Here is a 22,193-nt window from a genome sequence, read left to right as displayed (position 1 = left end):
ATGTTCTCAAATTCCTATATAGAACTTGAAGTAACGAAAATGTTTCCTTTATTATAACTTAACATTATGTATCTGACCTAAGGACTGTTCGGATACACACAAATAACTTCTATACGAGCTATTCCATCTCAAATCGACCGAAATACAGAGAAAATTGACCTTACAATTTCTAAATGCAATGAAACTTTTTTGTACGTAGAGAACTGTGATACAATGCTTTGTGCAAAGTTTGAGGCATCAGAACTTCATAGTGTTTAAATTACAAATATTTTAATTTATCGTATTTTCATAAAATTAGCAAATTTAAACTGTTGTAGCTCCGAAACCCTTTCACCCAATGATCAAATACATGGTTTATTTTGATGCTGAGAAATTATAGTTTATATTGACATATAAACAGATTTTCTTACTTTTTATGGAAATGAAATTTAGATTTTTTCTCATTAAGACGCCTTTGGCTAGGAAAAAATATTTAAAAAATATATAGTTAGATTCCGCTTTGAAAGTACAAATAAACACATATATTTTACTGATGGTATGTTGATAAGAAAGTATTAAAACTATCAAATAAAGAAAATAAATAGTACGCGCGTGAACTAACCAGCTGACTGTGAGACGGGAGGTAGCCGAGACAAGCAAAACCAGGAGACAAACACGTGATGTGTCGTCTAGTAGTCATGGCTGTGCTAGCTTTATCACAGGTTTTCATAAACACAGGATTAAAATGACGCCTAACGCTAGCTTATCTTCAGCTCTCGGACAATGCGTGCGGTACTGCGCCGTTCACGTCTAGGCGTGTGAAAATAATCTATTTAATACCCTCGAAACTTATTGCCGTACCACTAAGCAAACAATGCTGAATCCCTCTTATTAATGCAAGGTTTTTTCTCAATATTTTTTTTGCATTTTTACAAATGGCCAAAAAGCCTAAAAGCAAGTAAAATCAGATTATCTGTCTCTCTATGTACAATAAAAATAAGGATTACTTCTTAATATAACCTACCAAATGTCAGCTTCAAAATAAGATCTCGTTCAATGTTCTGCAGTAAATGGTTCCAGAGTTCTGAGCGCTGAAAGAGGCTTGTTTTTATAAAATACGCTAAATTTGTTGCTCAATAATACGAAAACCGTTTGACTTTCGATAGTATATTTTTGAAAATGCACTCCCCTCAGCACCTTGTATAAGTAGGGAAAAAATTAGAGTGTAAAAAAATACAAGGTTTTTTTACTGATCGATTTCATATGGAATAGCCCATACAGATCTCAGGAAGCCCTCAAGTAAAATTTCGGTATAGGCCTATGTACTAAAGTAAAAATTAAGAAGAGGGGCGCCACTAGCTTTCAATATTTCATTTCCCATATGTGAGAGTTCAAGTGTTATTCCTTGAAAGTCTCGGAGGATGTACATAACAAAGCCCTTATTCCTGTGACATCGTTGTTCAGACATGGGGGGAAAACTTTACTTTTATGTGCAAGACTTTTACAAAAATTTTCTTTCTTGCCGAGTTGGAAACAAGTTGTAACACGTGGAGTTCAATATCAAGGCCTCTTACACTATAAACACATTCACACACGTGTGAGTTCAGTAGTGAAACCTGCTTACACTATAAGCACAAACTTGGAAGACCATGGTTAATATCTACGGAGATTATAAATACACTCACATACAAGTAGTTCAAAAATAAGTGCCTACATACACTAAAATAAATACGTTGGAATCTACAATGTATAACTACTCAGACTTAAAAATACAATCACAGTTCAAGTTTCTTCTTCTTCAACTTCAGGGTATAGGCCTCAAGGGCTGTTCCGACTTCAAGGAATGATGTCATCTATCCAGCGGGTTCTAGGTCCTTCAACGCTTCTCCTATCAATAGGATTGTAATTGAGGAGGATTTTAGGAAGTCTATAATATTCCATACGCTGAATATGTTCGTACCAGTTTTGTTGTACCCGCTCATAAAGATTATATATACATATACATATATATATATATATATATATATATATATATATATATATATATAATCTATTGCGTATATCTTCACTTTTTTGTTTGTCTAATAATGTGAGGCCTGCAACTCTTCGAAGAAATTTCATTTCGCTGAATTCAAATTTTCTCTTGTTATTTCTATTTAATGTCCAATTTTCGCAGCCATAATTTTTTTTAATTGGGTTATTTTACGACGCTCTATCAACATCTAGGTTATTTAGCGTCTGAATGATATGAAAGTGATAATGCCGGTGCAATGAATCCGGGGTCCGGCACCGAAAGTTACCCAGCATTTGCTCGTATTGGATTGAGGGAAAACCCCGGAAAAAAACCTCAACCAGGTAACTTGCCCCGACCGGGATTCGAACCCGGGCCACCTGGTTTCGCAGCCAGACGCGCTGACCGTTACTTCACAGGTGTGGACACGCAGCCATAAATGAGTAATGGGACTGCAATTGTTTTATAAATTTTAGTTGGATTTCTATTAGATTGGTTGGTGGTGTGATTGGTAGTTTAATTTGTATACGTCAGACGGATTTGAAATCTTTAATTGCTTACTCTTCTGTAGTTCATATAGGAATTATTATTGGTGGATTAATAACTTTAAATTATTGAGGGTTTTGTGGATCATACATCTTAATCATTGCTCATGGTTTATGCTCCTAACGTTTTATTTTTTAGTGTTCTTATAATTGTTCCGCACATATTTTGAAACCTGTTTATTTTTATATCCACGCTTGTTCTTTTAAATATGTCATAGTGCAGACTAAGAATTTGTAAGATGATACCTGTTCTACAATTTCTTTATCTATGACGATTTTACATCTTAAATGACGAATCACTATCAACAGTGACATATACCTTCTCTTCATATGCGCTGCGGAGTGATTTGGGATTTAACCCAGGCATAATGGTGCACAATTTAGTGATTAGAAGCTGTGCACCGCCATCTCTCCTAGTCCCGAGGTAGAAATTTTACATGAAAATTTCTGGCACCGTCGGGAATCGAACCCGGTTCGGCTAGTCTGGAGGCAAACGCGCTACCACAGAACTAACTCGGCGGACTAGCTTAAATTGTTTTAGAAAAGAAAAAAAATGCTTTGAAATTTGAAACGGAAATGAGTAAGTTGTGTGTGTACGTTAGGAACTTTGTGTAACGAAAGAACCATCCTTCCACCTCCTGGTGATGTATGGTAAATTCGGGAATACAAAAAACATGAGGACATTTTTTATTGCATTATTTGAATAAAGCATGGAACACAAATTGTAAGGCTGAGCAATAATTCTGTACTTGAGTCTTGTGCAAATCAGCATTCATAACCTGTCAACATTACATATGAAAATAGGGCAAACCGTAGCAAATAGGCAAGCGGCTCTTTATATTCAGAACATGGTGACTTATGGCAAATATTTCACATCCCGCTGCTGTAGACACTCTGTTCGCCTCCTTCTCACAAAGTGTTTTTAAAGTATCAGATATATTACTTCCACTTCCTTCTGAAATGGCGGTGCTAACAGCAAGAGTAGCAAATATTTCTTTACGAGGAAGCATCTCCTCGGTTTATGAAACTTTAAATCTTATCATTATGGGAATAACACGATAATTTTACCATTAAAATTAGAAGAGAAATAGAATTTCTTTATTTTTATATTGCATTTCAAGTACAGTGGTTATTCAAATTTCAAAGCTGTGGGATTGAAACATAGATCCTGCATCAGATTAAAAATAATATCATATAGTCACTTCAGTGACGTATCCTATGTCATTATCTTCAACAATAGTAACACTTTCTTCATTTAATTCCTGTATGTCACACTGGAACCAAGAGCCTCAAGAAAAGATGGTCATAGTTCTTTGTCTTTAGCAATTGTCTATCTCGTTCTGTCACGTTCCTGCCATTCCTGTTTCGTCCTTTACAACAGTGGTATTCAATCTTTTTTGCTTACGTACCCCCATAATATATATTTTTTTCTACCTTCGTACCCCAAACTGCAATTACAGTTAGAGGTGATAGTATGCATCAAAACAAGAAAATAATGTCTAATAAACATGAGTCCTACAACACATACGTACTTTGAGATCCGAACACTTGTCCATAAGAGGTGCTCCATGTGACGTCCATTAATGGTAACGCATTTCTCTGCCCTACAATATAGCAGACTACCAGATAATGATACCGTAGTTGACACCCATGGCATGGAATAATGATATATCGCAAGGAATATTGACAACAAAATTCTGGTTGCGGATATGAGCGGGGTTCAGTAGAGATGGTGTTGTGAATTTTCGTAATCACCATGTGTAGGCTGATGAAAACCCCCATACAGTTGAAGAAACAAGGCATAAGCACCGATTCTCAATCAGCTTATGGACAGACGTCCTTGGTGATAGATTAATAGGAGTATACGTGCTACCACAGAGGTTAACTAGGGATCGTTATCAGGACTTTCTTATTAACGTATTACAACAAATTTCAAAGAGTGAGTGATTCCTTAAGCCGAGAGGCAGAGGAATGCATTGCCATGAAAGGGCGTCACATTGAGCACCTCCTATGAACAAGTGTTCAGATCTCAGAAAGTATGTGTTGTAGGGCCCATGTTTATTAGGCATTATTTTCATGTTTTGATGCATATTAGCACCTCCTAAAAGATTGGATACTTTTTAAACACTCTGTATAAGGAATAACAAAAGACTAATATTTATTATTATTATTATTATTATTATTATTATTATTATTATTATTATTATTATTATTATTATTAAATCCAGTGAAGGACAAGTGCCTCCTGACTATGTGAAAACTTCTCGTCTGCCAACATCATTTCATAGGTCTTGTAGTACACTTTTGCACGGATAATCTCTTAAACCATCCTGTCACATCAGAAGTAATATCTAATGTCACTTGTCTACAACTTGAATTATCTATTCCATGGATGCCCATTAAGTGGTCATATTTTAGCAGATTGCTGATTCAGCGGTTTTGTAAGGTTCGGGTGGGACGGTAGTACGCTCATTTCAGCAAAATATGGGCAATGAGCTTTAATAGGTACGTTAGAATTGCACTCTTCACTTTGCTAACAAATTCGAGTCATTGGCAAAAGTGTTTCAATTGACAGAAAATTTCTGTTTGTGATCAACCAATAAAAGAAAGCCTGTCTTAAAGTTCGGTGAGACAAACATACAGAGTGAGGAAAAACGACTTTGCACACTTATTGTTGATAAATTATTTCAGGAAAGGAAGTAAGGATCAAAAACGTTTGAGTTACTTGTACAGAGGTCTAAATTTTTTGTGATGTAGTGCTTGAAGGAAGGCAATTGTTTATCATTTGCGTGATATGTGTTTCTCTTGTGTTATTCAAGAATTTTGTCTTGAGGTCACTGCCAGTTTAAAACGTGGAATCTTTGAGCGACTCCGTCAGTCCTATCGCAATAGATAAGTTACGTTCATACACTTTTTTTATTTAAGTTACAAATTATGAAGAGTTGATATTATGATTATGTATCTTGCAAACCAGTGCAGTAGTAAACTCAGAACTTTACACGTATTGTCTTTATTTCATTTTCTTTCGCCATAATAGACATTCGGTACAGCTCATGCATTTTGTCAAGACACTTGCGATGTGCAGTACGGAAACAACGTTTCTGTGTGGAGGGGGGTAGGAGTAGAAGGCAAGGTCGAGCGTGTGTCTACCGAGTTCAAGGGAAAAACAAATACATTCCCCTGTAATTCTAAGTAGACTCATCCGGTCTCATGCGAAGCTATGTAGGAAGAGTGGGGGAGTGTCTGGACATAATGCATGAGCTATTCATTATATGGCCACTCGAAAGCTGTAAACTGTCACCATTAATTGACTTCGACATTTCTAAGTTTAGACTCTAGAGAAATAACGAAGTTTCCGAATCTTACTATTCTTATCTGAAATTATTTATTTTGGTGTGATTGTTAATTCTCAAAGTTTGTAAAATTCGTTTCTCCGCTCCATGTCTTCATATAAGAACTCAAATTCACATACGGTGACCACATGGTCAAACCTGTACTATAGTTTGGTATAATAATTAGAGGAGAAAAATTCGCTCCGGCGCCGGGGATCGAACCCGGGTCTTTGGTTCTACGTATCAAGCGCTCTAACCGTTGAGCTACGCCGAAGTTCAATCCACAGTACAGGATCAAATACTTCTCCTGCAGTGTTTTTTTTTTTTTTGTGGCCTGACTCCAAGTTAGACATATATGTTGACATTTATATTAAGTCAACTGCCATTAGGCCTATACAAGGAGTGCACTCAATTGAGTGACTTGGTGATCGGGATGCCACAGTAATATGCACTATTGGGCAAAGAATCTACGTAAAGATTAATTTTTGGTCTTACAGAATATATCTGTTATGGCAACAATTGATATTAGAGGAGATGTGGATTGAACTTCGTCATAGCTCAATGGTTAGAGTTCTTGGTACGTAGAACCAAGGAACCGGATTCTATCTCCGGCGCCGGAGCGAATTTTTCTCCTCAAATATTAATTGTTACTATAACAGATATAATCTGTAGGACCAAAAATTAATCTTTACGTTGGTAACAAACCATTACATACAGTATAAAATAATTATCACGGCGTTACTCCCGAATTCTAGAATAGATTAAAACCAGATCGAGGATATAAAGAAAAAATATAGTTGTGGAGGAGGATGTACGTAAGACAGATAATAGGTCTCAATATTTATTTGACGATATCCTTTAGACGAGGAAAGATGCTTGATAGTTATAATCAGACATAGCATCTTGGGGATCGATGAGTTAAATTTATTACAACACGGAGTTGTAGTTGTAGTGGCAGAAGATGGAGGTACACAGAAACATCAAAACTCAAGGAGAGTTGTTTATTGCTAAATGTGTGTTGACCTTATAGTGCAGAATGAGGCATGGATCTTAGAGTTTTAATATTATACAACTATGTTGGTCGTCTAATGAACATAATCACTGCTTGGGAGAAACGATGGATCACCTAAGAACATTAATGGAAAATTAAATAAATAATATATTAAAAATTAAAGTAACCTAAATACATCTGTATTATTTAATGCAATGTGCTACGTAACATATTTTAAATAATTTTGCCTTAATGTTATATAGATTAGCAACTTTTTATTTGTGTATTTTTCAATAAAGATTTTAAAGTGGATATTTTGTAGTTTATAGAACGGGATGCCAGCCTTCACCATAATCTCACACAAATCCATTTAAAATTGTGATTGTTTATTTGAAATGGAATTACCTATTGGCAGATCTTCACTATCGTTTCTCGATGCAAGGTTTCTATTTTCTGTGCGTTTTCTAGTGTTACAATGTATGTGTATATATTCACGTTTTCCATCATGCATGATTACGCTACACAGTTTGCAAGTAATATATTCCCTATTCACTTCAAAACGCTCGCCTCGAAATTCAATTTCGCTGCTTTCGCCACCTAAGGTTTTTCCTTCTCCTCCACAGACTTTATTAGAGATAAAAGTCATGCTTGATCTTCATCGTAACTCACTGTAAATTATAAATTAACTAACATATTAAAATTAGTCATTAAAATCTGGTTCTGCACTATATAATTCTACTCTCCACACAAAGCACTCCATTAGTCTTTTCCTTAGTTATTTTTCTAGAGATCCACAGAAAATGCTCCTTTTTCTATTAAAAGCTTCCTTTGCCATTGCTATCCTCCTTTTGACTTCGACTTCCTGGCTGCAGCTAATGTTACTGCTTATGCAGGAACATCGTTTTATTTTTACTAACATCTCTAATATTAACCTGGCTAAACCTTTAGATTAACGGTTGAGAACCGGAAACAGGATTTGCTACTCTCTTTCACGACTGAAGTTCGATGATATTGGCGTAAAATACAAACAAATCTCTCTACTAGGTATAGGAAGAAAGAAAAGTAGTTCATCCATTTACGTAAACTATGAAATACCAGGATTTTGAGTTTGATAATTTTCATTAGGTTTTTCTTTAATCAAATTACAGTACAGGATTAACAATTAGTTTTTACTCACGAACTTTGTTATCCATTCGGACGTATTCATTATGCTGTGTATATTATACTGCCTAGAGCATATAAGCATACAATATAGACAATTAAGTTAAATTGAAAAAATAATCCATAATATGGATATTTAAATACATTGTTGAAAATGGTGGCCGTTCATTGGGATACAGGCTTCAGTTCTTTTGTGCATATTATCGCACTGTTGACTATAGTACCTAATTCCAATTACCAGTTTCGTCCTTCGTACTAGTAACTCATGTTTAAATAATTCTGTACCTACTCTATAAAAGAGTACCTTACGTACTGTAAATTCAATCTTCACTTCTGCCCGATCCAAAAAGATAAAATTATTCAGACATGCTATCTACTGTCCGGCCAAGTGGTTCTGTCGCAGGGTCGTAGAAAGGGAGGAAATCACGTGACAGTTAATTACTTAACAGGTCCTTTTATTTAAGTTATTTTAAACAGTTGTATAATATTACGGAGACGTCCAATTCCCAACAGAAATTAATGTTTTCAGAGAAGAGCTAAGGCAGCCCACACACTAGCCTTTACAGAGGGGCGAGTAGAAGCGGGTGGGGGAAACCGGGTGCGACGTAGGCAAACGGATGACAGTACCTGTGCGAAAATATGATTCAATATTGAAAGCTCTTTCGTCACTGGAAAACGCGAACATATTTCTGGAACGTACTGTACTCATTACTTCAGTACTCAGGTACAATAAAAATTGAAGTAAAAATAAAATGATGTCCCTGTAGCACATCCCAAGTATTTGAAGCTGTTCACTTGCTCTACTGTCTCATTTAGAATTCGCAAGTTTACCTTCTTTATTTTTCTCGCCCTCCGGACTTAATCCTAGTAATGCCGCACTTCGATTGTTGTGACGTTTTGTTAAGTGACCTAAGTTCTGAACTGCCAGTCAAGTTACAGCAAGTTCAGAATATGTGCGTCAGATACGTATGCAACATCCCACGATATGATCACCAGACATCGGATTCTAGGGCAAATGCCTATTTTGTTTCTTTAGGAGAAAAGTAAAAATAATTATTAATATTTGTGTTTCATGGGAATTGAAAGGTATTCAAAGAGTTTTATAGTGCCTTAAAATGCCCTAAAACGGTTATTAGAGCCTAATTTGTTAATATTCGCCTAAAAATGCCTAACTCACTGTAAAGTTTCGCCTTTTACTCTTACTTTTTATAATTTATACATGCATTCACTGCGAAATTTAAGGCATTTAAAAAGTGGAAAGTTTGCTTCACACCGGCCATGAAACCATTGATAAAGGAAACAAAATGTTTTGAATCTCACGACACTTGCAATAGATTTCACCGAATTTAACATGTTTGGAGGCATAAATGCCGACAAAGAACCAACCTTAGTTTTGAAGCAGGCAACAATCACAACATGTGCTGCTACCGATTCAGAGATATACTATACTATAAAAATGACTGTTTTCGGTCTGAAACCGATTAGCTGTACTGTCCTTCAGAGTGTCATAAAATCACAATTTTTGGAGAAAGAGTGTTTTTGAAATATTTATGAAAAGTCGTAAAACTGCGAATTAGTAGGGTAAACCGCTACAAAATATTTAAAAGAATGGCCCTCCTAGTGTTAACACTACCAGGAAATGCAACAATAAGTGGAACTTTGTATTTTTGTCCAATTGAATCTCAATAACAACGGTTCATTTGAATGCTCGTTAACAGTTGCTCTTTCCCTCACCTTATTTGTGTTGAGAAGTTTTGAGCGGTAGGACGTTTTCCTGTGAAGTTTAACGCGATAATGCCGAAAAATATAAGTGCAAAATCTACATTGATCCGGCAATGGCTAACAGAATATTCAGAATTCACTTATGATGGAAAAATAATATTCTGCAAGATTTGTAGCAAACAGGTATGTAACAATAGTTGAAATATATAAATTCTATTAATTTTAATGAGTAGGCCTATAATATTTATACATTGACTGAGCTATCCTGAGGTATAATTCTTTTTAAGACCACTACACTTTAACCTTTTAAATTCCAATAGTTAAAGTATTTGCAGGTCATTAAAATTTTGATTGTTCGAACCCACTAACTTTGCGATAGAAATACGGCAATACAACAATTAGGATTTTATTTTAATTCAGTTTACTTTACATTTTTAGATTTCACAAGAAAAGAAGTGTCCCCTAAAGCAGCATGTGCAAGGAGCGGCTCATAAGGCTAAAGCTCAGCAGAAAAATCAACTGCAACAAACTTTACTAACACAGCCTACTTCATCCAATCTCAGCAGCAATTTCTATGCTGATTTAACCAGAGCGTTTGTTGCTGCTAACATTCCCTGGAATGCAATTGAAAATCCGGTTTTAAGACAGTTTTTACAAAAATACTGCAAACAAAATATCCCATCTGAGTCGACCCTAAGAAAAAATTACTTAGACAGAATATACAATGAAACTTTAGCTTCCATTCGGGAGGATATAGGTGATTCTTACATATGGATCTCTGTGGATGAAACCTCAGATCCTATGAATAGGTATATAGCAAATATGGTAGTAGGAAAACTTAGTCCTGATGGACCTTCGATTCCACACCTCGTATGTGTTAAGGAACTTTTGAAAGTGAATAGCCAAGCCATTGCTTATTTTGTAAATAAAGGCCTACAGTCTTTATACTCAGGTAATATAGACGATTCTAAAGTTCTGTTGTTTTGTACTGATGCTGCCTCATACATGGTTGCTGCAGCTCCACTTCTTAAAACATTTTATCCTAACCTCACGCATGTAACCTGTCTAGCACATGGCCTTCACAGGGTTTCTGAAACAATCCGGAATGAATTTCCTCTTGTCAATTCGTTTATTTCTAACACAAAAAAATATTTTTGTAAAGCCCCATCCAGGATTTCAATATTCAGAGAGAACTTTCCAGATATCCCACTCCCACCTCAGCCGGTTGTTACACGATGGGGAACCTGGATTCAGTCAGTGGTGTATTATTCTAAGTATTTTAAAGAAGTGGTCACAGTTATTGATAAATTACCTGAAACTGATAGTGCAGCGTGTGTGAAAGCAGTGAAAGATTGTCTGAATGACTCACGAGTGAAAAACGATATTGCCTACATAACATCAAACTTTTCTTTCATACCTGCAAGCATCGAACAATTAGAACGTGAAAAACAATCTCTTTGTAGCCAAATATCAATAGTAAAGGAAGCTCAAGTGAACATACATTCTGCTTTGGGCGAAACTGGGAAAAAAGTTAAAAATAAGTGGGACAACGTATTAAATAAGAATGTAGGATTTTCATTGTTGGAAAAAGTATCAAGAGTCATATCGGGGGAAAGTGTAAATGTTCCAGTAAGTATTGATGTTTCTATTGTACCTAATTTAAAATTTGCGCCTCTCACATCAGTTTCGGTTGAAAGAAGTTTTTCTGCTTTCAAAATGATTCTCAGTGACAAAAGGCAAAGGTTAACTGTGGAGAATTTAGAAAAAATTCTGGTGGTGTACTGTGCAGATAATTATAATAAAGTCTGAGCATGGAACTGAATTTCAATAACTTAAAATGAGTAATTTTGATATCAATAATCATTATTTCATTAGTTTCAATATATTAAATTTGTGCAGCTCTGTTTATAAATATAATATAGTATTCTTTTTTAATGTTTAAACATACTTTTTTGTGCGTATTTTAGTGTATAACTAAAAATTTCAGTGAAAGAAATAAGTATGATACCTTGATGTGCCTAAAATGCCTATTTTCATTAAAATAGAGCCTAATTTTACAAATTGTGAGCTTATTTTAGGCGCCTAAAACTGCAATTTTTAGTGCCTAAAAATCCGATGTCTAATGATCACATATCACCGTCCTTCGCAAGTCTTTCGTGGCTCCGACTTAAAGAACGTAGAACTTTACACTCTTTGTCTTTACTCTTTCGAATTCTGCACACTTCAACACCAAATTACCTTTCGTCTCGTTTCTCTTATCTATACTCTAACCACGACGTAAATACCAGATCACTTATCTGTGGCGCGTTAAGTATACCTCTTCATAGAACATCTCGTTATTCATCATCTTTTACAGTATCCACCTCGCGACAATGGAATTCCCTGTCACAAAGTATTAGGGGCTGCAAGACAAGAAACACTTTCAAAAACAGCTTAAAATTTAACCTTCTTAGCATTTCACTCCAACCATACTGACTTAAGCTATCACTGTCTACATTGTTACTCCTTTCGTTAGACATGCATCCTGATAGTGCTGTATTTTCAAAATTGCCTCATAATAATCTCTTTCTATTATCTAACATTATTTGAAATATATTGACATTCTATGTATTTTAGCTTAATTCTGCTACATAGTTTGTATTTCAGGGCCGTATTCATAGACATTCTTAGCGTGGGCTTCCGGTGGATGATCAGCGTTTTTCGTATTCATAAACCAGTGTTAGCGATAGGATATGATTTGAATTCTGTACTAGTAACAAGTGGATAGCCTGGGCTAGCTTAGTACGCTCGTAGCGCGTGCTGCGACATGTCTGTGAATAGCACCCTCAGTGTTTAATTAATAGTTCATAGTATTTTGATGTTTAATTCGTAAATAACTCTTATCTAAATCAAATTGTTGAATTCTTTGTAAGTTCATACATATTTATGTATACTTTTTGCTGGTTGAGTGGAAGAGAAGACCTTACGGCCTTTACTCTGCCAGCTAAAAAAATTATTATTATCATTATTATTATTATTATTATTATTATTATTATTATTATTATTATTATTATTATCATTTAATTATACTCTTAATAATAGCATAATTACTAGGAAAGATACTATTAGAGATCTTGGTGTCTTACTTGATTCTAAATTATATTTCCATGATCATGTGCAATATATTTATACTCATTCATTAGGAATGCTTGGTCTAATTACGTCTATAACTTATTCTTTTTCTACTCCTATGTGTTTGTTAATTTTATACTATACATTGGTCAGATCCAAGCTTGAATATGCATCTGTAGTATGGAACCCTATTACTTCCACTGACTCGGCTAAGCTTGAGAATATTCAAAGAAAATTTATTTCCCTTTGTTCTTATAGATTTTTACCTAATTCTGATGATTATAAATATGAGATTAACTGCAAATATTTTAATTGCTGTAAGAAATTCTAAATCTCTCTCTTCGGTCTGCAGATGTATTAAATATGCGAATTTGCATGGATCAAGCTTGGATCCATTTAATGTGTAGTATATATTTTGAAGTTTTATATCAGTTTTCATTTATATCTTTTGTTTAAATATGTATTTTAATATTATTCTCGCTAACTTTTATATCATTTTGTTATTTATTAATTTACTTGATTCCATCCTTTCATTTTCAAATACAATTACCTTTATCTCATTATGCTATGTAGTTTAGTCATCCGTTTTATCCCGTCCATTCATTGTCATTATTGTCGTTGTATTATAATCTTGTATATCTTTGTAATACTATTTTATATGATTCCATTATTTCATTTGTAATTATCATTTTAATTAATTGCCATTAATTTAATTATTTCTTTGTACTTTTATTGTAAATTATTGCTAATGTTTTGATATATTGTTTGTGCTGAACTGTAATTGGCCTCTGGCTGTTGTACAGCACATTAAATATAAGTAAATAAATAAATATATAAATTATTATTATTATTATTATTATTATTATTATTATTATTATTAACCGAAACTCATCGCAAGGGTTAAATGTCAGTTCTGTCAGGGTTTTTGACCCTATAATTTTTAGTAATTTTAGTAAAATTCAAGTATACATTTGAATTATTGCATCGATATCTACACACACGATCAATCACGAGTTCATCATACAACACTTTCCTTTTAGCAAGTAGGTCAAATGAATGCAAATAGTATTTAAGTGGATAAATGGGGATATACTGTGGAGGTTTAAAAGGACTGAACAAACGTTACGCACATGACTCGTTGATTTAAATGAAGTGTAACAGCAGAACGCGCCGGTTTGTCGTAATAAACGACTGGTGACGCTGTGGAAGAGGGCATCAAACCGGCCGGCGGCGCGATAGAGCGGCTCGCTGGGCATTGCAATTAGTCAGACTGCGGCGCCATCACCACGCAGGCGGCGCTGCCATCAATCAGCGTCTTCGCCACTTTCACAAGCCACTGAATGCTGAAGAACGCGGCACATGCTGTATGCGCTACGTGCGTATCTAGAGGAGCTACACGATGCTGTGTTTTAATCCGAGTGGAACACAGTCAAAATTGATCCGTCATCGGTATCTTTTATTCTATTTTATTTCATTGTATTTTTTTTCCTTTTCATTATGCGAAATATAAGATTTATAGTCCCGTCGCTCTAATTTCCGGCATCCAATCACGTTGCAGGTCGGCTACATTTAAACGTGTGCGTCTTGTGATTCGCTGATGAAGGCGTTATGCATTTCTTAAGGTTGGATAAATACTTAATATAATCACCCGCCATTTTGGCTCTTTCGTTGACGTTCGCAGAAAGCACACGAGGACGTTATTTGCTCAATTATTTGCTGAATTACAGTGCGTTTGATTTATTATCATAGGAGCTACGACATGATAATGTTTAACGGTGTGGCAACTACTGTACTCCAACCACGAGAAAGTATCAGGAGAATGAGACGCAGCGGGGTAATGCTGTGAATGAATGTTGATGTGATAAGATGTCACAAGGTCACACACGTGGGTACGCGTATCTCTATTGGCTAACTCTCACAGCACAAACGATAACACTGATATACACATACTTATACTACCCTAGTTACAAAATTAAATCACGGTTAATCTCCTGGTCTTTCATTCCCTCCATACAGGAAATAACAGATGCAGGAGAGCGCATGTTTTTTAAACTGACGTAATAACGGTAATATTATCTATCTACTTCGCTTAAATAGATGACGCAATTTTAAGCACATTCCTTTCACGGTTAATCTCCTGGTTGGAGAACAGTAAATTCCTCGTCTGGTAGCTCGGCAACGAAAGAACAAAAATGGCGAACGATACTTCCTACCTAGACTTTATAGAGCCTTCACTTCCTAAGACGTAAGGAAAGAGGAGGAGTCACGCCGGGAATAACAGCGTCGCGACTATAGTAGGCCTATCACTCACAGCGAAAATGTGTTTTTAAGTAGGGGAGTCTGTTGTACCTTTAGCATAGTGTGCCTTTGAACATTTTTTTGTTTTTTTTTTTTTAATTTTGCTGCTACCTAGAGGACTCAAACTGGAGTAGATTGTAGAGAAAGTCGCTAAGTAGCTCTGTTCGTAGTTTCAGTTTGATTTACTGCAAAGTTTGAGTTCTGTAGAAAAAAGAAGTTTTTTAGTACCAAAAGTAAACATTTCGTTCATTGATTTATGTTCTCTAACACAAAACAAAATAAATATTATTATTATTATTATTATTATTATTATTATTATTATTATTATTATTATTATTATTGATGGTGGTGGTGGTAGCAACAGCAGTATGTTAGTAGAACTGTAACAGTTCCCTTCTATATTACCTCACTTGTAATCCTGATAAATTCCGCTCTCTTCGTAGGCAGTATTCCCCCCCCCCCGCTCAAGTGGAAGACGTAACTTGGCAAACAAGTAAACTCCTAGAGTAGTTCATGCGCGATAATGGACTCAACGTGTGCTCAGTTCTTGAAATAATCTATAATCTATAATTTGTAACGTATGCAAAGGAACTTGAGGGTTGGAAACAAAGCGAACTCCAGTTGCAAGTTTCTATATTAGAGTCCGCAGACACTGATGAGTAGGTTTGTCCTCTGACGTTTGATTCCGCTAACTGTGCAATAGACAAAACCATTCCATTCTGCAAGACATGAGCTTCCCGTAACTATCTACAATTATCTTTACAATGTGTCTAACATTCAAATATATTCACACATTTGTAGCTATTATTATTATTATTATTATTATTATTATTATTATTATTATTACACTGGCCAACACACATTTTGGTGCCTCCAATGTTAGACCTGTTCCTGAATATATTCGACCTGCTGATTCCAAAATTGGCACCAGTTTTTCCCTATCAGCTCTAGTTCTTGAGATACAGCATAAATGCCATATACCTCTATTCACTCTGGTCGTCGTCAAAATTCAAGATAGTTTATGGTACTGTTTTATTTACTGTCTTTATAGCATTAAAGAAATACATTAAAAATTACAATAAACGTGAAATACACTAAATCTACTTATTTGAAACGAAAAGCACGAGTTTATAACACAAATTCCAGTCATTTGACACAGAAGAGGCTCCTTTTGTAGTAAGACTTCCGAGTGTGGGATATGCCAGGACAATCCCGCATAATAATATTCCAACAGTAAGTAATCTGCCACATGTGTGCATCCCGTCTTCTTTGGTATCTGCCTTCTATTGTTTTATGTATTGGTGAAATATTTCACCTTGTTCTTCGCTTAAGTTAGCAAGGGTCTCTGCAAACGATCTAAGTGAATGTGCAGAAAATTGAATTTAATGCTCATTTTACATCCAAACTTGTCGAAATGAAAGAACATATTCTCTATTAATTTAGTATACTTGCCTGCCTTCTTATTGCCATGGAAGTTTTCACACGAAGAACAAATGAAGGTCAGGCAAAAGATTAGATTTCATTAATTGATTATGAAATGTGTCAGGCAAAAGATTAGACTTCATTAATTGATTATGAAATGTGGGTCATTTATGAGCTGCCTGATCGTGGACAGTTGAACATTTCTGCTTCAGTTTTTCCGTGGTGAGTCCAGGTAATTTATGTGCTATGTATTCAAAACACGAACCATTTTTATTCACATCTTTTAATTTATATTTTACTAGTGGCTGTGCAGCAAATGCTGCAAACTAAGTTCATTAGAAGTTCAAATAAACATTTTTCAGATTTATTTTCAATGAAGAATAGCAGACATTCGGAAAGTTATTTTCCTCCATAACAATGAAAGATACTCTCTCTCCAGCCAATACTGAAGAGAACCACGCATATAAATATCTACACCACACCGCCATTAAATATATGAAAAAGACCCAACCCCACTTGATTAGTTTTATAGCTTTCAGTAACATATACTATATAGCCGCCACTCGGTAAAATATAGAAATCAAAATCTAATTTAAGTTATTCTCTACATCTACTTATATAACACCAAAACGTTTCACTTTCATATCATCAATATAGCATTAATATGTATAATTAATGAAAAATAGTCACATCATGGCATTAACTACAATAATATTTCATTTCTAATGGTAATAATGTCATCAAACCACCTCAAGTTTTGTAGTTTTTAATATCCAATACACAACTGTACCCAGAAAATTACACACCACAGAATCGAACCTGTAAATTATTTTTAGTAAGTTAAGTTTTTAATAACCAATTTAATTTGAGCTCTAAATATGTCAGAATTCTTGCAGATCATGGCCTTCGTGTAATATTGTTTACTGTAGTATGTGTTTTGTTTTATTCTGAAATGCAACACGGTCGACTTGATGCTCGCTTCGCTTCTCCTTTACAAAAAAGCGAAGGGAATATCAAGTCGGCCGTGAATGCTATTAGCTAGTTCTCAAAACTGACGACAGATGGATTTTTGAAAATAGGAAAATTATGTTTAAAAATTGACATTTCACTGAAAACTATTATTTTTCCGAAACACTTTGAGTTCCAAGCTTCAAAATTAGGGGTCATTTATTAAAATCCGTCCAGCCGTTTTCCATCACCAATTCAAATTATATATATATATATATATATGTGTGTGTGTGTGTGTGTGTGTCTGTGTAATAGTGACAGAATGATTCTGTCTCGCGCTATCAAAGATGCATTTATTACAATGTGTTCTCCAACCACAATACGTTCCCTTGGAGTCCAATCCTTTCTTATTCAATGCACATGTTTGGCCTTACTATCCCAAAGGCACAGAAAATAAGGATATTCTGTCTAGACACTTTGTTGATTAAGAAGAAAATTAACCATCTTCTAGTCTACACACATGCTCCTGGTTTTTTTCTTTTCCAACACTAAAGAGAAGGCGTTGTATTCTTCTATCATCGTGATGGAGTGGCCGATTGGAATGGAGGCGTATTTGTTGCCGTTATTTAAAAGAACACATTCAAATTACGTTTTGAACTGTCAATTAAAAGGAGCCGTTCACTTGGGATATATTCTGATACACCAATTTTCTTCAGAAAGTCTCCGAAGTCGCTGTTGAATACTATGTTTTTGTCTTCAGTAAAGAAAGAAATGGCAGAAAATCTCTTTCTCTACTTCAATAAAATATAATTTTCATTCCAGGCTGAAGTACATTCTTTTCCTTTAGTCTGTAGGCGAGCAATTCAGAAGACTGCTTAGAAAGATTTAGTTCCTAATCATGTCACTCAACTCGTTCTGGTCAAAGCATTCATATGTGAAGCTGTTTGAAAATCACTGTTGCTGTCGCCACTTTCTTTACCTTGTGCAATATCAGACATACAAGACCCATCCTCTGAAAGCTGTGGTAACTCATGGAAAAGTGGAATAGTATAAGATGCGAGTACGGCACAGATCTCATAGCTAAAGGTAGATCTGTGTATGATAATTTTAATTGATTTCTGTGATAATAGCTATACAAAATTAAGCCATCAAAATAATTTTTTGGTTCCATGAAAACCAGCCAGATATTGCTACAGATAATTTTATAACAAAACAGGATTATAATATATATTACTAGTGGCTTGTGCAGCAAATGCTGCAAACTAAGTTTATTAGACGTTCAAATAACATTTTTTCAGATTTATTTTCAGTGAAGAGTACCAGACAATTTGAAAGTTATTTGCTACCATAATAATGAAACATATTCCCTCTGAATGTTTTTATGGCAAATACTTTTTCTTGAATCTATCCATCTTCAGTTTTTGAGTTTCAACGTGAAAATGCAAGTAACAATTTCAGGACGATCAGTGGGCTTTTTATGTGGGAGTAAAGCAATAGGTATTTCAGGTCATTGTGGATTGTAGGTGAAAGTTAAAAAAATGTCAGATTTGCTATGCTTTCGAACAATAGACATAGCATCTTGGTATAGCTGCTGTATGTAGAGCTTGAAATGTAGAGGGTAAAATCATTTTATCCTGCTAAGAGATCTTGCTGAAATGATCGGAAGACTACAACATTTTGCAGGCCTCTTATTTTATCAGTAAATAATACATTTTGGTTTTTCCTTAGGAACTGTAATTTTGGCGCTCTCTCGAGCCAATACTGAAGAGAATGGCATATATAAATATCTACACCACACCGCCATTAAGTATATGAAAAAGACCCAGCCCACTTGATTAATAACTATAAAAATATTTGATTTTTAATAACAATATTATTATCTTACGTAAGTTTTGTAGTTATATACACTATTTAGCCGCCACTCAGTAAATTATAGAAATGAAGATCTAAATTAAGATATTCTCTACATCTACTTACGTAACCCCACTTTCATATCATGAACATAGCATTAATATGTATAATTAATGAAAAATAGTCACATCATGGCATTAACTATAATAATATTTCATTTCTAATGGTAATAATGCCATGAAAACAACCTCAAATTTTGTAGATTTTAACATCCAATACACAGTCGTACTCAGAAAATTACACACCGCAGAATCAGACCTGTAAATTATTTTTAGTAAGAGTTGAAATTTTTAATAACCAATTGAATTTGAGCTCTAAATATGTCAGCAATCCTGCAGGGCATGGCCTTCGTGTTTATTGTTTATTGTAGTGTGTGTTTTGTTTTATCCTGTAATGCAATTAGTTCTCAAAACTGACGAAAGATGGATTTTTAAGAATAGGAAAATTATGTAGGAAAACTAACGCTCACTGAAAACTACTATTTTTCTGAAAAACTTCGGGTTTCAAGCTTCAAAATAAGGGGTCATTTATTAAAATCCGTTCAGCCGTTTCCCCGTAATTTCCATTACCAGTTCAAATTATATATATATATATATTATGTAAGAGTAAATTCAACTATAGCCTATCTAAGAAACTATGTAGAGCTTATACGGCTTAGCCAATGTTATTTTCTGAATCAGGGCATCAAATAACCCCAAGAACAGGTCTAAAAATCAAGGCACCAAGAAGAAAGTTTTTTTGTTGGCCTGTGTTATAGATAGATGTAAGGCCTTGGAGATAATAGGGGTTCCCGATGCTGATACACGAAGGACTTTGAGCTTCAGCCCCTGGGACTTATCAGTAAGGATGGAACTTCGGACACCGAACCTATGAAATTAACTACGTGATGTGTTATACAAGTCGTATTGTCTATATTAACTCAGGGTAGTAAAGGGATTTCTACTGAGCATTCGTATGCTTGAACAAAAATATTGCTCGATATAGTAGGTGACTAAAACAAATAGATTATAACACACATTTACGAAAGCGAAATGTTTATGTTTATCTCTCTTCTGAGATTGAATTGATATATCGCCCAACAATATTTACGAAGATGAGCCATTTGTGACAGAATAAGTCGAGCATATTGTAGCTTCAGTATCAAAGAGTTACCGACTTTGACCTCTAGTCTAGAGTGTGACGATAATTTATTTGATCCCACATATATTGTCCTTCAAGTTAATCTTCCGACTTGCAATTACCTGAACACTGAACCTGTTATATATACGCCGTCGCTATGAACCACGTATCGGTCTGAGATGGCGATTTTTCGGAGCTGTGATTTTAGGACTATAGTCACAGTTGGAACCAGTGACAAATCTATTACAGCGACAAAATCGCAGGTCTGCAAATCATACCCCATCATTAACAATCAGTATTTCCTGCAGCCTAAATTTGGACGTGAACCAGAAGTGGCCTGTAACATCCTGTAGTTTTCTTTCGGGGTCAGGGTTCTTCTACATGCCGTAAATGTACTGCAAAGTATCCTCAGATTCACATCGCTAACACATAATAATTCTAAGGATTTCCGTTCTTCGTATTTAATAATAAGTATATTAGCCATCAAGATGCCTAAGTGTGTTTTATAAATTTTAATTAACAGTACTTTTGAAAGTAATAATTGGAAGCCGTGTCTAACTCATTAGAGACGAACTTCTTCTTTTTCTGCAAGAAAGTGGCAATTTCGTTGTCATAATTGTCCAATAAGAGAGTCCCTGCAAGAAAGTTTTCGTAAACTCGTTTCAAAGTAGTGGTTCGTAACGCGGAAGTGAGACACAGAAACCGGCAGTTTCTTTTTTTGAAGTTCTAGCTGATAGCAGCCTTCTATTAAATAATTCTATAAAGACGCTAAATCTGGAGAGGTAAGCTGTTATTTTTGTTCTGCAAATTCATAATGGTTAATAATTTAATGAAGGGAAAGATTGAATTTCAAAGACATTTCTAACACATGACACAATTTACGGTGACTATTACACTTTTACTACGTCACATTACTTTCGACCAATAAAACGGTACGAAAGGACGTCTTTCAACCAATCATGGCTGTGTTGTGCCCATTTCTGACACCAACTTTTTATTATACTATATTAATTCTGACACCAATATTTATTATACCATTTCTGACACCATAATTTATTGTTAAGCTCTATCATATCTGACACCAGTAATTTGTCGTGGCGCCTGCCGCGACAAGGGCGGATGGCTTATCTTCGAGATAATCGGGAGTTATAATCTCTATCAAGATAACACAAACGAATCAGACACTGCGTTATACTTTATAAACTGTTCTTTCTTATGGATAGGAGGGATTCCTACTATGAATATGATCTCAGGTTTTCGATATAATCTCAAGTGTAGAAAATCACTATTACTAAGTTTATTAATGAAAATATCAATTTACTACAAATAAAATATTGAGTATTGAACGATTTGGAAGGTATGAAAATTTCTGTTTATTCTGAAGTACCAAGATAACTAGTTAAATGAAAAGTTTAAAGAATGATCTGATGATTTTACTTACAATAAATAGTAGGGCGAACCCTAATGCTGGTCCCAGTTGATCCCATTTTCGATGCCATATTCGTGAGTTTCTTCCTGGACGTCGGGAGCGCTACTCTATAACCGCTGTCTTGACCAATAACTAATGACCGCGTTTTAGGCGTTTCATGTCCTTTTATAAACTCGAACCGCGTCCTTTGTGACGTAACAGAGTGGCGCTATTT

Source organism: Periplaneta americana, chromosome 12 (assembly GCF_040183065.1).
Source record: "Periplaneta americana isolate PAMFEO1 chromosome 12, P.americana_PAMFEO1_priV1, whole genome shotgun sequence".
Lineage (NCBI taxonomy): Eukaryota > Metazoa > Arthropoda > Insecta > Blattodea > Blattidae > Periplaneta > Periplaneta americana.
This window is presented reverse-complemented; position numbering follows the sequence as displayed.